General features: G+C 31.1%; 1 long non-coding RNA gene and 2 other non-coding genes across 3 annotated transcripts in view; 2 read left to right on the forward strand and 1 right to left on the reverse strand.

Annotated features, from left to right (window-relative positions):
• Positions 1–13756, forward strand: part of LOC149487730 (uncharacterized) — a 161331-nt gene that overhangs the window by 95699 nt on the left and 51876 nt on the right. The window lies entirely within an intron of this gene.
• On the reverse strand, positions 13010–13081 carry TRNAW-CCA (transfer RNA tryptophan (anticodon CCA)). The gene has a single exon. It is a non-coding gene; the product is annotated as a tRNA-Trp (tRNA).
• Positions 13656–13728, forward strand: TRNAR-CCU (transfer RNA arginine (anticodon CCU)). The gene has a single exon. It is a non-coding gene; the product is annotated as a tRNA-Arg (tRNA).

Consider the following 13756-nt stretch of genomic DNA (forward strand, 5'->3'; position numbering starts at 1 on the left):
TGTTTACGTAATTTGAGAATGTAGATAACAGTATACGCTTGTGGTAATCGCCATGAATATTGTTTGGTTTAACAGATTAGGTGAACAAGATAATGAAGTGAAAATAATGTGCTATTTTGAATCTTAAACACCACCTAGTAATTAGTACTATAATAGTATACCTAGATACAAAGTCGTATCTAATAAATCACGGAAGTCTAAATAGTAATTAATCATGATTAGTTGGAAATAAATAACCGCATATATCTCTATTGTTTGCTTTCACATAATTGAAAGCTTGATAAACATGTCGGCTATTTTTTTCTTTCATTAGTAGGCTATGTAAAAACAAAATAACGTCTGATGTAGGTTTCTTCATTGAATATAGGTAAGAATTTTATGTACTTGTGTTGTTCAAAAGATGATTATATAACAACATTTTATAAGCCTATTTTTCTTACAAAAAAGTGTCATTACAATTTGGAAAATTAAGAATTACAATGTAAGTAATAGATGACGAACACCTATACTTACTAAAAAAATTGACAAAAAATCCTTAACCGCGGCAATGACTTCGCATAGTCGTATCCCTGCAATATCTGCAAAAATAAACCGTATAATTAAAGACTTATTCAAACTTAATATAATTATAAATATGATATTCGATATTCTAAAATCATGACTTTGTTCTTGTGGTCATTTGAGTATCTTCCGTTATTAGAAAAGTGCAAGTCATGTTCACAATTTTAATGTTACCCTTCACTCATTAGATAAAAATGTGTAAGTACCTCAATTTAAATACATAGATACGTACTTACTTGTATGAATCAAATATTTTTAGTTTTATACCGCAGCTAAAGTTATTCAGTAGTTTAAGAGTGTGTATAAAGTCAAATCACCAATATACTTTTCGATGATACGTGTAATATTCAAAACCAAATATACACGACATTCCATGTTAGAAAAAATAAATACCACACACACCTTTTTAATTTACAGATACTAAATAGTTCCTTCTTGTGTTCGTTAGGTATACGGAAATCATATTATTGTGCATAAGCATAACAATAAGAACATTCTAGAACTATAGAACATTTAACATGCACCTAAGAGAATATCTACGCAGAGGTGACAAGTTGAACGTGAGGAGTGCATGAATATTCATAGATCATGCTCTTCTGTTGTATGTTGGTGGCATATGCGCAATAGACAAGATGTGGGGTGCCACACCATATTAATTACAGATGCAATAAACGTAATAGATATTTGTTTATTAATGAGCGCATTATGGAATTTTACTCCTGGGACCTGTTTAAACTGTGTATCTATATATATTACACATGTACCTACGTGAGGTATGGAAAAATCCAAAGAATCAATTTATGTGAGCAATTGATAGACGCAATGTCATATTAATTTGGACTGCTGTATTGATTCGCATTTTCAAACTATGTTGCGGCATAAACAGATATCTTGACTGAATAAACATGTTTTGCAGAATTAAATGACTAAAATTGAGGAAAAAATTAAAAGAAAATATATCTATATGTACTTAGTCTATTTTTCCTCTCTTTTGTTTGAACAAGGGCTGTTGAAGCCAAATTTCAAAAACAGAGATTTAACTTTAAAGAAAGTTTTACAATTTTTAGATTAATTGTTATTGCTTAGTGAATGCGTAAGACATAAGTATATATACATAAAACGAAAATGTTTTGCATTAATATTATTTGTGATTGCCAAAATTGCCGATAATATTTTCGGAAAGCAATTGAAATTTAAAATTTTAATAATTTAATGACTATATATTATATTAGTACGTCATAAAATTAGTAATTTGTATATAATATAATAATCAGATGTAGTATCATAAGTATGATTACTGTGTAAGGGATGAGCCGAATGAAGATCTACACACTTCCTATGTAAATTGTACGATTTATTTATCCTTAAAATATGTTTGAGTATATTTATCACTTTTTTTTTGTTTAATGATAACCATAACAGATACCTCATGACCTAAATTTTTACGGCAAGTATAAAGAATGATAACATTTTATAATAGATAAATAAAAAATAATATTAGCTCCTTGAATTAGGAATGAATATCGAACGAATATTGTACGAAAAGTATTTCTTACGAATGTTTTTGAGGTAAAGTCTGAAGAAATTAGGATGAAATACGCTTTAATTGCGAATACATTAATTGGTTTAAAGTATTCGTTTCAAATTAACAAGTTGTTCTATCATATTTTGTATTACCATTTATTCACACGTGGTATAAATTATTTCTTATTTGTCGCGGATCCTCGGAACAAAAACATTGTACGCATTTTTTTTTTATCGTGTGATAGGGAAGCGCTTGACCACGATCTCGCCTGATGGTAAGCTGAGATGTGGCCTATGATGGAGCGCGCTTCCCTAGAAGGTACCCGTTCACTCTTCGCTTCGCATTTATTGTTTAAAGGTTAAATTGAAAAAGCAAATAATCTGGTCTGACCGCAACTATTTTTCAATTCAATATTTGTAAGTCAGCGTTTTAAAATAAATGTGACATCAAAACGTGATTAGAACATTTTTAACGTTATGTGCGTCTCGATATTTACCTAGCACACTTTTAGCTACGTGATCTTATATGAAACTATGTATAATTATAACGATAATTTCAAAGGATTCTTAAATATGACTATTAGTAATGACTTATTAGTATAATTATCGGTTGTTATTCGCAGATACTTATCACGTTTGATGTCTAATGGTCTAATCTGATTACAACAATATGATAGACTATCGTAATAATGGGTTTTCATCATTATAATCGAATTTAATATAATATTTACCTATTTCACTTTATAAAGCGATAGTTTATTTTTATCAAAAAATTTTTCATGTATAATCTTGACGAAAAATCCTAATTTGAAAATATCAATTTCATATTTGAAAAAATGAACTCCTCTATTATATATTTAATATTTAGCATCAATCAAAAACGAGTAAGCCGCCAGTGGTTAGTGAATATCAAGTACCTAGGTATAATGTAGGTACATACTACATAGGTGCCAAATCCTTGAAATCGCGAAATGTCAAAAACGATATGACCATGGCCATGAAATTTAAAATGAGGATGTTTCAGGATGCGATATTTCGTCCGATTTGGATCGATCGATCCTTCGATAGAGCTTGTGGCTATATTGCCATAATGTGCTTTACTAATAGTAATTAATTATAACTGCAGCCTCTTTTATTGATAGTTATGCCCATATACGTTAACGTTTGTTTACCATGCAACGGAATATGTATCAAAATTTGGTTGATAGGAAATGTACACAAAAATTTTCACTCACAACTTATGTCTGTCATCGTCTATGGGCGACACTGTTAAAAGCTAATTAGTAACCTTTTAGAATTGGGCATTGCGTCAGTTCATTTGATTCCCAGTAATATCATATAAAATGCATGTTTGCATAGTAGTGGATGACGTTCTAGACCTAAGACATAGGTACACGTCATCATCACTACATAGTATAAAACAAAGTCGCTTTCCCTGTCCCTATGTCCCTATGTCCCTATGTCCCTTTGTACGCTTAAATCTTTGAAACTACGCAACGGATTTTGATGCGGTTTTTTTTTAATAGATAGAGTGATTCAAGAGGAAGGTTTATATGTATAATAAGATCCATCAAGTAGTGGAGAAGTACTGTTATTTTTGAGGTTTCTAATGTGATGTCGTAAAAAATTACATTTATTCCGCTTACATTGCAAACGCAGGCTGAACCCTACGAGTTTTATCAAAATAATGTACTAAGTATTATACACATTGAAAAGGTCTACAGAAAAGTCCGCGATGGTATATGTCTAACTCTTATGGATAACCCACAATAACTTTTTTTTGTCATTTACTTTTTACGACAAATAATGGCTAATTTTCGAAGCGATTTTAACCAATACAGCATTAATCCTTAACCAATTAAATACCATGGATACATTGTTCATTTAATATAGATCTATATGGCCCTTTACACCGTATGATTTAAGTGAATATTTTCGAAGATATTACAGATTTAAAAATTGCAGGACGTAGCGTTTGCGGCCGCCCGGCTATGTATTTTATACCCGTGCGAAGCCGGGGCGGGTCGCTAGTATAGTATAAACAATAAAGTTAATGATATGAGAGTTGGGACCGGCGACAAATGATCACAATACGAATAAGTTTATAGTACATGTATGGTATATAAACAAGAACCAGTTTGCAATTTGCATACACCTCTTTAATGCATTTTTAATGAATTCGCATTAGTGTTGCTTCAAAAAATTATTTTTCGATAAAAGTTTAATAAAACAATTTTTTTAAATGAATTTTATTAATAAACATTTCCTTTTCTAGGTAACTCGTATTAATGGTGAAAAAAAATCAGATATAATACGCATGGTAGAGATTGCTCTCCTGGATTACGGCCGCCTTTTATGCAAAATTTAATTAATTTGCAAAGGTTTACTTACTTATAATTTTTTACACTTAATCATTCCTTATAAATAAATAAATATAGGTCCCTACGAATACTAATAAATCTTAAAAGTATTGTTTGCGACTGCGACTTGTGGAATGCATGGTAGAGTATATGAATACATTATAGAAATCTATAATACTCTTGAACAAATAGTCAATACATATTATAAAAAAATATGTAGGAATTAAAAGGTATTACTAGAAATTTTAAATATTTAAAAAATGCAATATTATATTTGTAAAAAAAGTAACAATAACTTAATTAATATTTTGTTATGCATTTAAGAAGTTATGGATTGGCCATTCAGCTAATCTAAATTCAAATCTAGGTCTATAGGCAATAACTGTTAAGGATGAAGCATGTAGGTCACATTCAGCAACGGTTTCTGGCGCCAGACTTATTAACAGGTTAACGATAAAACATATCGTGTGATGCAGTTGACAAGATGTGCATCAGGAATTCGATGAAGGTAAAATTGTAAAAAATTGGACATGATTTGGGTTGTAGAGAAGAATGTACTTATTAAATACCATCTGTTTGTTCCTCTCCAATCTGGCTCACCCGGATATAGAAACAAAATTTTTAAATAATACAAAACGTCGCATAGGTATAGGAATAATTTGGTTTTCTTTTAGTGCATATAAGGATCAGTAGTTTCGGAGCCTTTTCAAAAAAGCAAAAAAATCCCATGATATTGGTTTCGACTTTCGATGTCTGAATATATGGCCCATATTGCTCGGTTGTTCCCCATTGCAATATTATTTTTTAGATTTTCAGTAGCATGTACTATATGCAAAAAAAATTAATTCGTTTCATTATATAATACCTATTAAACGTATTAATTTTGCTTTTGACGTAGGTACCTGTTTATATACCTGTTACTGACTTAATTATAAAGAATTTCATCATGACCTTGTGCTCATCCGTTGTCAAAATTTTTAAAGATCGTTTTTCGGCTTGGGTATTTTTAATTTCGTAACTATTAAATAATTATTTCAACATAAAACCTTAAACTCTATCGTATCATGATTCATGAATTCACTATATCTGTTTGTTACATTGGTTTATCAAAAGGACTTATATCGTGCATTATTTTGTCGAAGTATTCAGACACGTTTCGCCACACCCGGCCAGGCCTCCGATGGCGACCAATCACAGCGCTCGGCGGTAACTGTAATCTTAACTTTCAATGCATCGGTGATCGGACTATAGTCAGCCTTGAATAGAAGTAATTATTGCGTCAGCCGATGTCTATAGAACGTTAGGCATAAATCATAATTATGATATCATATTTGTGAAAATATCGTGCGACATATTATACCTACCTGAAACTTACTCATTCAAAATATCATTTTGTATGTACTAAATTTGGTACATAAAGTAGATAAGAACTCATCGTCATACATAACTAAGTACTTAGATAAGTTTATTGCAAGATAAACGAGAGCTGTGTTTTAAATGGCTTTTGTTTTTAAAAATTGTATTATGATATTAAAAATATTATATGTAGATACCTATTAACCTATACCATCATCATAGGAAGGCGTAAAACGTGCCAAAATAGTCTCGCACAAGGACAACGTCTGTATCACGTTATCAATAAATAATTTCAGTAATATTTCCCAGTTTTCGATTTTAAATTAAAATAATAGAGATTTAAATAAACAAAGGAAGGTAATTTGGATAGCCACCAAATACATACACAAAAAGAACGCAAAAAAATAAATTTTAACCTTCACAAATTGCACGACAAAAAGAGGCTTCCGTATTTAGATTTTGATAAATAAAATCGATATTATTTTCTGTTCACTATTTTTAGCTCTGCATACCTAATGCCAGAAGTTATTACCATTCATCTAGAATCTTTATTTATTTAATAACTGTATCAAAACACAAAAATGGTAATTAACTTAAGTAATTAACCGCTGCAGTTGCATCGGACGCCATTTTTAATGGCAATATTTATCATAATTCTTGCATGTAATTATTATTTTTTTTAACTATCAAGTTTCTTTTCCATAATACCTAGTCTTTAATCATATATATACAGTTAATATAATTTAACCTTTTACTCACAAAAATATTTATTGCGCCTAACCCACAAGTGAAAATTAATTTGGGAAATTTTATAAAAAGAGACTGTGTGAGTTGTGACTCAACGATTAATATTTTGAGAAGTGTCATCATATCGATGTGTAGGTATGCTTAGTAAAGTGTTATATCTACATATATACCTGAAGGAAATGGAATCGCTGAAATATATAGGCATAATGTGAATGTATGCTTAAATGAAACGTACCTACCCTTACATGTCTGCGGTAACGAACGAACTCATAAACAATCTATAGTTACCAAGTTCCCTATTTGTGAGAGATAAATATAAACTTCAATAGGAATGGGATATGCGCAATTATTTCAGTTTGTTTATCCCGGATTCCGGAACTAGGTACCTATTAAGAACATTCTCGAAGAAGCTTATTTTTTCCGCAAGAGGTACCTAACCTAAAACGAAACGAAGAATGAAGTTATTTTCATGATTATTTTGTTATTTAGTGTGGAATTAATCAAATACACACAAATATTTATTAACAAAAATTAAAACGTACTAATTATTGAACGTATACAAAGCAATTCTTGGCATAAAATGGATTGCTGAAATTAATGTGTGAGGCCAAAGGTTTTAGGGCCAACGGCACAGCATCGATACATATATTTATAATTTAATATTGTACCTACATGGTTACAAATACCTTAATCACATATAAAATAACTCTTCTACCAACCTAGTGTCTTATTTTTTTTTACTGATGATTTGGACACTATATTTGCGAGCTGGAGTAATTTTCCACTCGGCGAATGCATTATAACTTATAAGTGGATGTTTATGAAACGGAACACCAAGTGCATTGTAATATCCACATTCTGCATTCGCGAATCAGCTTTATCGAGTAGCCGAGAAGATTCGATAGTTTGATCATAACGTTTAAAAGGAAATGCATGTAATAACTTATCACAAAATGAATAGGAGTCTGAAATATGAGTGAAATGTTATTGTTTTCATAAGCATTAATACTAGGTCAGGTACCTATTAGTGTACTAAGCAGTAAAATTGTTTATTTGTCAAGGATGTTTGCATTTGCATTGTTTAATAAATATGCCTTCTTAATCTACATTATAATTGATACCTATGTATCTTTACATAATTACAGAATGCAAAATTTACCACGCATAAACAAGCGCTAAAACGGAAATGTTTTTGCTCCATAGAGTTTAATGAATATCTTTGCCTCGAATTCTTCATTTTATTACAACCAGTCAGTTCTAGATACACAAGCTGTATCTGCTTAAATCTTAACAGAATGAGCCACCATAATAAATTACTTACAGTAGCTCTAAAAGGGCTTAACGATGTGTTGTATTTAACATTGTTAGTAAAACACTGATAAACACAATAAATAATTAATGTCATAGAAATATAATTAATGATGTATCATTTTATATGGGACTAGGACAAACGTGTTATTAGTTATTACTTATTACTATGTAAATCAAAAGTAAGCTTTGAAATATTGAATTTTTCTTTTAACACGGCGTAAGCTCGCTAAATTGTAGAGAAGAATGATATGTCGAAATAAACATCGCATTAGAAATGGTTTATTTGTTTGTCTTAGTCGTAAAGTAAATCTTGTTAGAAGGTACCTATGTGCTTGAAGTAACAAAATATTATGTCCGGAACACATTGTATAATACCGGCTCAAAAATACTTATAATAAATAATAATCAATAACAATATGTAAGTATTTAATAAGACGCAATTACTTTATGAATAATCGAATTAACAATTCTGATAGTGTAGATGAATCCATTTAGAAGACATCTAGAATTCCTTTGTGTAAAATACATAGATGCATAGTGTATTGGGATTCCGCTAAGATAATTGTGGCAATATAATGTGAATTACAAATAAGATATCTTTGATACATAGAGTGTACCTATATTGCAACTGCGCATTTAATCATAGTACATATTTATATAATCATTTAAACAATCAATATTTAATCCTAGTAATATTTATTACCTTGTGGTTGTCGTATTTAATAACATTCTTGGCGTTTATTTTGTGTAAATCATACTGATGGAGTTTTTAATTAATTGTTATTATTTATACATACCTTCTGCTTTGAATTGACTGAAACTACCTGCATATAAATTTTTCATTTTTATCTCAAATATCGATTAAAATTGCTTGGAGTACCTACCTGTATCTGTAATTATTAAAACAGCACAACAATGTGCAAGACTTTTCAGTAAACAGTAAAATGCCGAGTAGGCACAAGGATCAGATCAACATATTTTAGAACTTATGAAAAGGGGACAAGATTTTTAGGATTTTTTCTTAATTATATGTTACCTACATAGACCAATAAAAAAATTATTGGTCTATGAAATGATATTTATTACTTACTAGCTTTCCGCCCACGGCTTCGCCCGCGTTTTCAAAGAAAAACCCGTTCCCGTAGGATTTCCGGGATAAAACCTATCCTATGTCCTTTCTCGGGTATCAAAATATCTCTATACCAAATTTCATGCAAATTGGTTCAGTAGTTAAGGCGTGATTGAGTAACAGACAGACAGACAGAGTTACTTTCGCATTTATAATATTAGTATGGATTAGGTAGATAGGCATAACAAATGACGAAGTAAGTCAACGATTTTCATCAATTTTTTCATAACTTTTAAATTGATGTAAGTACCTATGTGAAATATAATGAAGTCTTTATCATAGAAAATGGCAATCTTTTACACAAAGAATTATTTCTGTAATTGCTCCAAATAATTCAAATAGTTTGCGTTAAATTATATCTAACTAATTTCACCTTTTACACATACTAAAGCCACATTGCCTTACATTAGCAAGTAAAATATCAGTTGACGTACACTTTCGTAATCTTTGACGTTGAATTGTTGTTTCAATTGGGTTAACAAAACATTTCTTCTCATTTGCATAATGTATTAGAGAAAATTTAAATTTTTATCGACATTCTTTGGTTATCCAACTTTATAGTTCTGATCTAAAAATAGCATCAGCGAGGGATAGGGAGAATGAATGAAAGGAGGTGTGACGAGGTTGTTGACATTGGCTTATGGCTGTTGTGAAAGTTAAACTTTACTTGATAATATAAAGTCACTGCATAGAGATTCGAATAGCGCAGCTGTTGAATATACCTACATAACGCACCCGAACTATAGGACCGTGTAGAGAAGGTGTAGTGTACTGTGTAACCCTAACTCTAACATGCCAGTTGGCAAGTATTGCAACGGTTACATCAGAATTTCATGTCTCTATATAATAGGCGTCAAAGACAATGACCTGTAACTGTGCTATTATTTATAGACTGAATACTACATATTGTAATAGCTTTAAGAATTAAGAAACGTTAGTAGATACCTATTAACATTATTAACAGCACATACGTAATACTTCATTTGTTTTTCATGGTTTGCATTTGATAAGTTAAAATAATCAACTCACTTAAAAACTTGAGCAGAATATGCTCAGTTTTCCTTACCTCCAGTAGTCTACAGCAGGTATTGAAAATAAATACTTGTATTTAAATTGGCGTGCCTAATTTCAATATGTTGCTATGTTATTACTTATATTTATTATATTGGCTCGATTTTGTGTTGTTTCATTAGTCTATTTTCCGACTCTGACGCATTTGTACTGTGGCAGTCGTTGATTGGTGGACTACACCAAGCCTCCACACGTCATACGATATATCACGTAGGTACCTACAATAACTCGTGACTGCAGTCATACTATTTGTTTCATAATTAGTCCGTCATAATGATATTTCAAATTCTTATCTCGTATGGTACTACAAGTGATTATGAGTCATTTAATGAGCCACACCCAAATTTTTCAAAACGAGAAAAATAAATTGCATCATAAAAATTATAATGGCTTCATGATATCAACGACTGAATATGGTGGTTATTTCGCAATGGAAAATGATTTTAATTAAAGATACACGTGAAATTAATTTGCTGTGGACGAGAGTTTCAGTTGGCATAAACACGTGATCTCTATTCGGCCTTCAGAGTTATCGAAAGGCATGAAGAAGGAAGTAAGGCAAGTGTGGGTGTGTCGATTCAACCACAAGCTCCACAAATACGTCACGTTGAACATCATTTTTAACCGCAACTGTTATTCCATAGGGCTTATTGGAACTTACAGAAAAATGTTTTCCTTGTGGAGCTTTGTTAATATTTTGATTTATAGAGATGCTTATTATTCGTACAGTTTAACTGTAGTAATAAGTTTTAAGGAAAATAAATGATTTATTTATAAGTTTAAGAGTGTACACCTTTTCTTCTCTAAAGTTATAGGTAGATATAAAATATCAATTGTTTTTTTATAATGTTGTCCACATTTATATGGCTCTATCGATGCAATGTTAAGCAAATTAAGCATGTACAAAGTGTTTTAAGCTAGAGTTTAGAAAGTAAGTCCAAACATCGAAAACAGAAATACTTAAAGTAAAAAAAAAATGGAATGTCTATCTGTCGCCTGGTTTCTTATATAAGAACTAAGAACTAAACGTTAGCAGTCATTTTATATAATATTAAACATATTTTATGATAATCCAGCAGAGACCAACTATAAAATTAATTTGAATAAAGTTAGAATATCATTACTAAAGTTATTTTACGAAACATGTTCCAGAAAAAAATGCCACAATCATTTAAAAGTCTTATTACTTATATCAGGTCGGTTTTGGTTATTCGGGTTCTAATTAGCAAAAATATTTATTATACTCGTTATTTATCATAATGACCTTAAGATTTTTTTTATAATCTTAAAATATTTAAAAAGAATTGACGATTTGATTTCATAAGGAAATATCAAGACCTTATAAAATATGGCTAATACGTTTGAGTCGTTTGTGTGACGCGGCTCACGCGCGCCAATAATTGTGGGGGTCAATTGGACGAAAAGTTCACAAAAAAATGTAATTGACACTAATAAAGAATTATTATTGTTGGACTTCAACCGATCTGCGTCAACTGTTCTGTTGACGTCATTGATTCACCAATTATTTATTGATGCAGCAGAACCGACCGGCGACCAAGGCCAGACATTCCATCTGGACACACACCAGTTCTAATAAATGCCTATTCGACCAACCGATTGACCCTGAAAGGAAACCTAGAGTAGGTATAGATTTCCTTAGACTTTGCGTCATACCCACTTCTAAGAGTCAAGTAAAAATTAATTATGAATACTGCCGCATTGTGCTTCCTATAACCTTCTCTTTGTTAACCATTTAAAATGAGCAGATACCAGATATTTTATACGTTACACGATAAAAGAGCAAACGTTTGCCATAAATACATACTTATTGGTTCTTTTAAAGAAAGAAACAACCATAAGTAATTTATCCGAAAATAAGATATTTATTATTTACGGTCTAAGTTTACGGCGTAGGAGTTGTATTAATTAATTTATTTTTTCAATTGATCAACGAGAAAAAAATGAAATAAGCTGATAAATTAAATTTTTTTTGAAGATAATTAATTATGTACATAATTTGTGTACGTGATAAAATTTATAGGCACAAAAAAAGCGCATTCGCTTTGTGTAAGAATTGTTTGTTATAATATGACCTCCAGGTTAAACACATGAATATCTCTAACCCATACAGCAGCAGTTAGAAGGCGTGTTCGTGTACGTGCACAAAACTGGTTGTAATCATGGAGACTACTACAGGGACATATTTGCGTATGTATGCGTTACAAGAATGCGATTCGTTTGAAAAGGCGCCAGTAGACACGTATGCCAGTCACCTGACCGTCTCGACAGAGCCTGCAAAGCGAAATGCTCTTTCTTGCACGTATAGAGCAATCCAATATGCACTGTACATCGTACTAACTGAAAAGCAAAATCGATACGATTGACATTATAATGTTTATAATAAACAGAGTCTCTTGGCCCGGAATGACGATTTTCCAGTTAAGATTTGTGAGTCTGTATCAAAAATAGTCTTAGTAGGGTTTTCAACAATAAAGTATATGTAGTTAGGTACTTATTTACCTAATATTTAAACTACTGCTCACCACATATTTGTATTCAAATAGCCTCATAAAAACATCTGAAGATTCCATATAAGGTCGAATGCAACATTTAATTTCCATTACTAATCGTGTAGTTATTTTTAGTAATGTAAATGAAACCGAATGTTTATTTTTACGATGTAGATAAAAAGAGCTGAATTCGGCCCCCGTTACCTTTTTACCAGTCGTTTGAATGTGTGAATGTTTGTTTAGCGATTAGTGTGTCCTCAATAACACAAATTAATTGACTGGTACATACCTAATGACCTCTTAGAAAGGAAACCTATGATGGAAACCTTTAGATCTACAATAATTCTACCATAGACCTATTTTCCCTAAACACTTGTCATGATAAAAATAAAGAAAAAGCCGATGAAAAATAAAAAAAAGCAACAAAAATGATAACTCTTTGACCCCGACGTGATTTGAACACGCAACCTTCTGATCTGGAGTCAGACGCGCTACCGTTGCGCCACGGAGTCCATGTTAGGAATGTTCGAATTTAACAACATGTTGAAGAATTTTACCGTGAATGCAAATAACTTTTCAATTTATTACAGAATACATTTCATCCGAACTTAAAATAATTAAAGAAATTGCTATAATAATAAAAGATAATAAAAAAACACGTCCTTGCAATGTCGAATGGAATATAAGAAAAAAGGTTAATGCGTACAACGCTATCTATGAGTCAATTGTTGATACTACGCCGTGTGTGGCGACTTTAGCGCTAGCTCTAGTTACACAAGCGTTCGCTAGATCAAGCTGAACTACATAGAGAATATAAAATATAATTTATAATATTATATATTTTGCTTACACTATATTCATTGAGATAAGAATTAACAATCTATGTATTGATAGTTCAGTAATAAAGTAAAAGGAGGTTTTTATTAATTTCTACTATCCTTGATATTTAAAGTAGATTCATAATTACATATTAAATTGTCTTAAATAAGTTCAGTAACTAATAACTATGGACTGATTAAAAAATACGTATTCATAATATTGTTATTTAAATGATACTAATACATAAATTCGATTGCTCAATCACCAGCCCCTGTGGCCTAATGGATAAGGCATCGGCCTCCTAAGCCGGGGATTGTGGGTTCGAGTCCCACCAGGGGTAATGGCTCTTCTTTTGATATTTTTTATTT

Source organism: Colias philodice, chromosome 6 (assembly GCF_061535455.1).
Source record: "Colias philodice isolate Cphi_HAF_F1 chromosome 6, ilColPhil1 Martin Lab GWU primary, whole genome shotgun sequence".
Classification (NCBI taxonomy): Eukaryota; Metazoa; Arthropoda; class Insecta; order Lepidoptera; family Pieridae; genus Colias; species Colias philodice.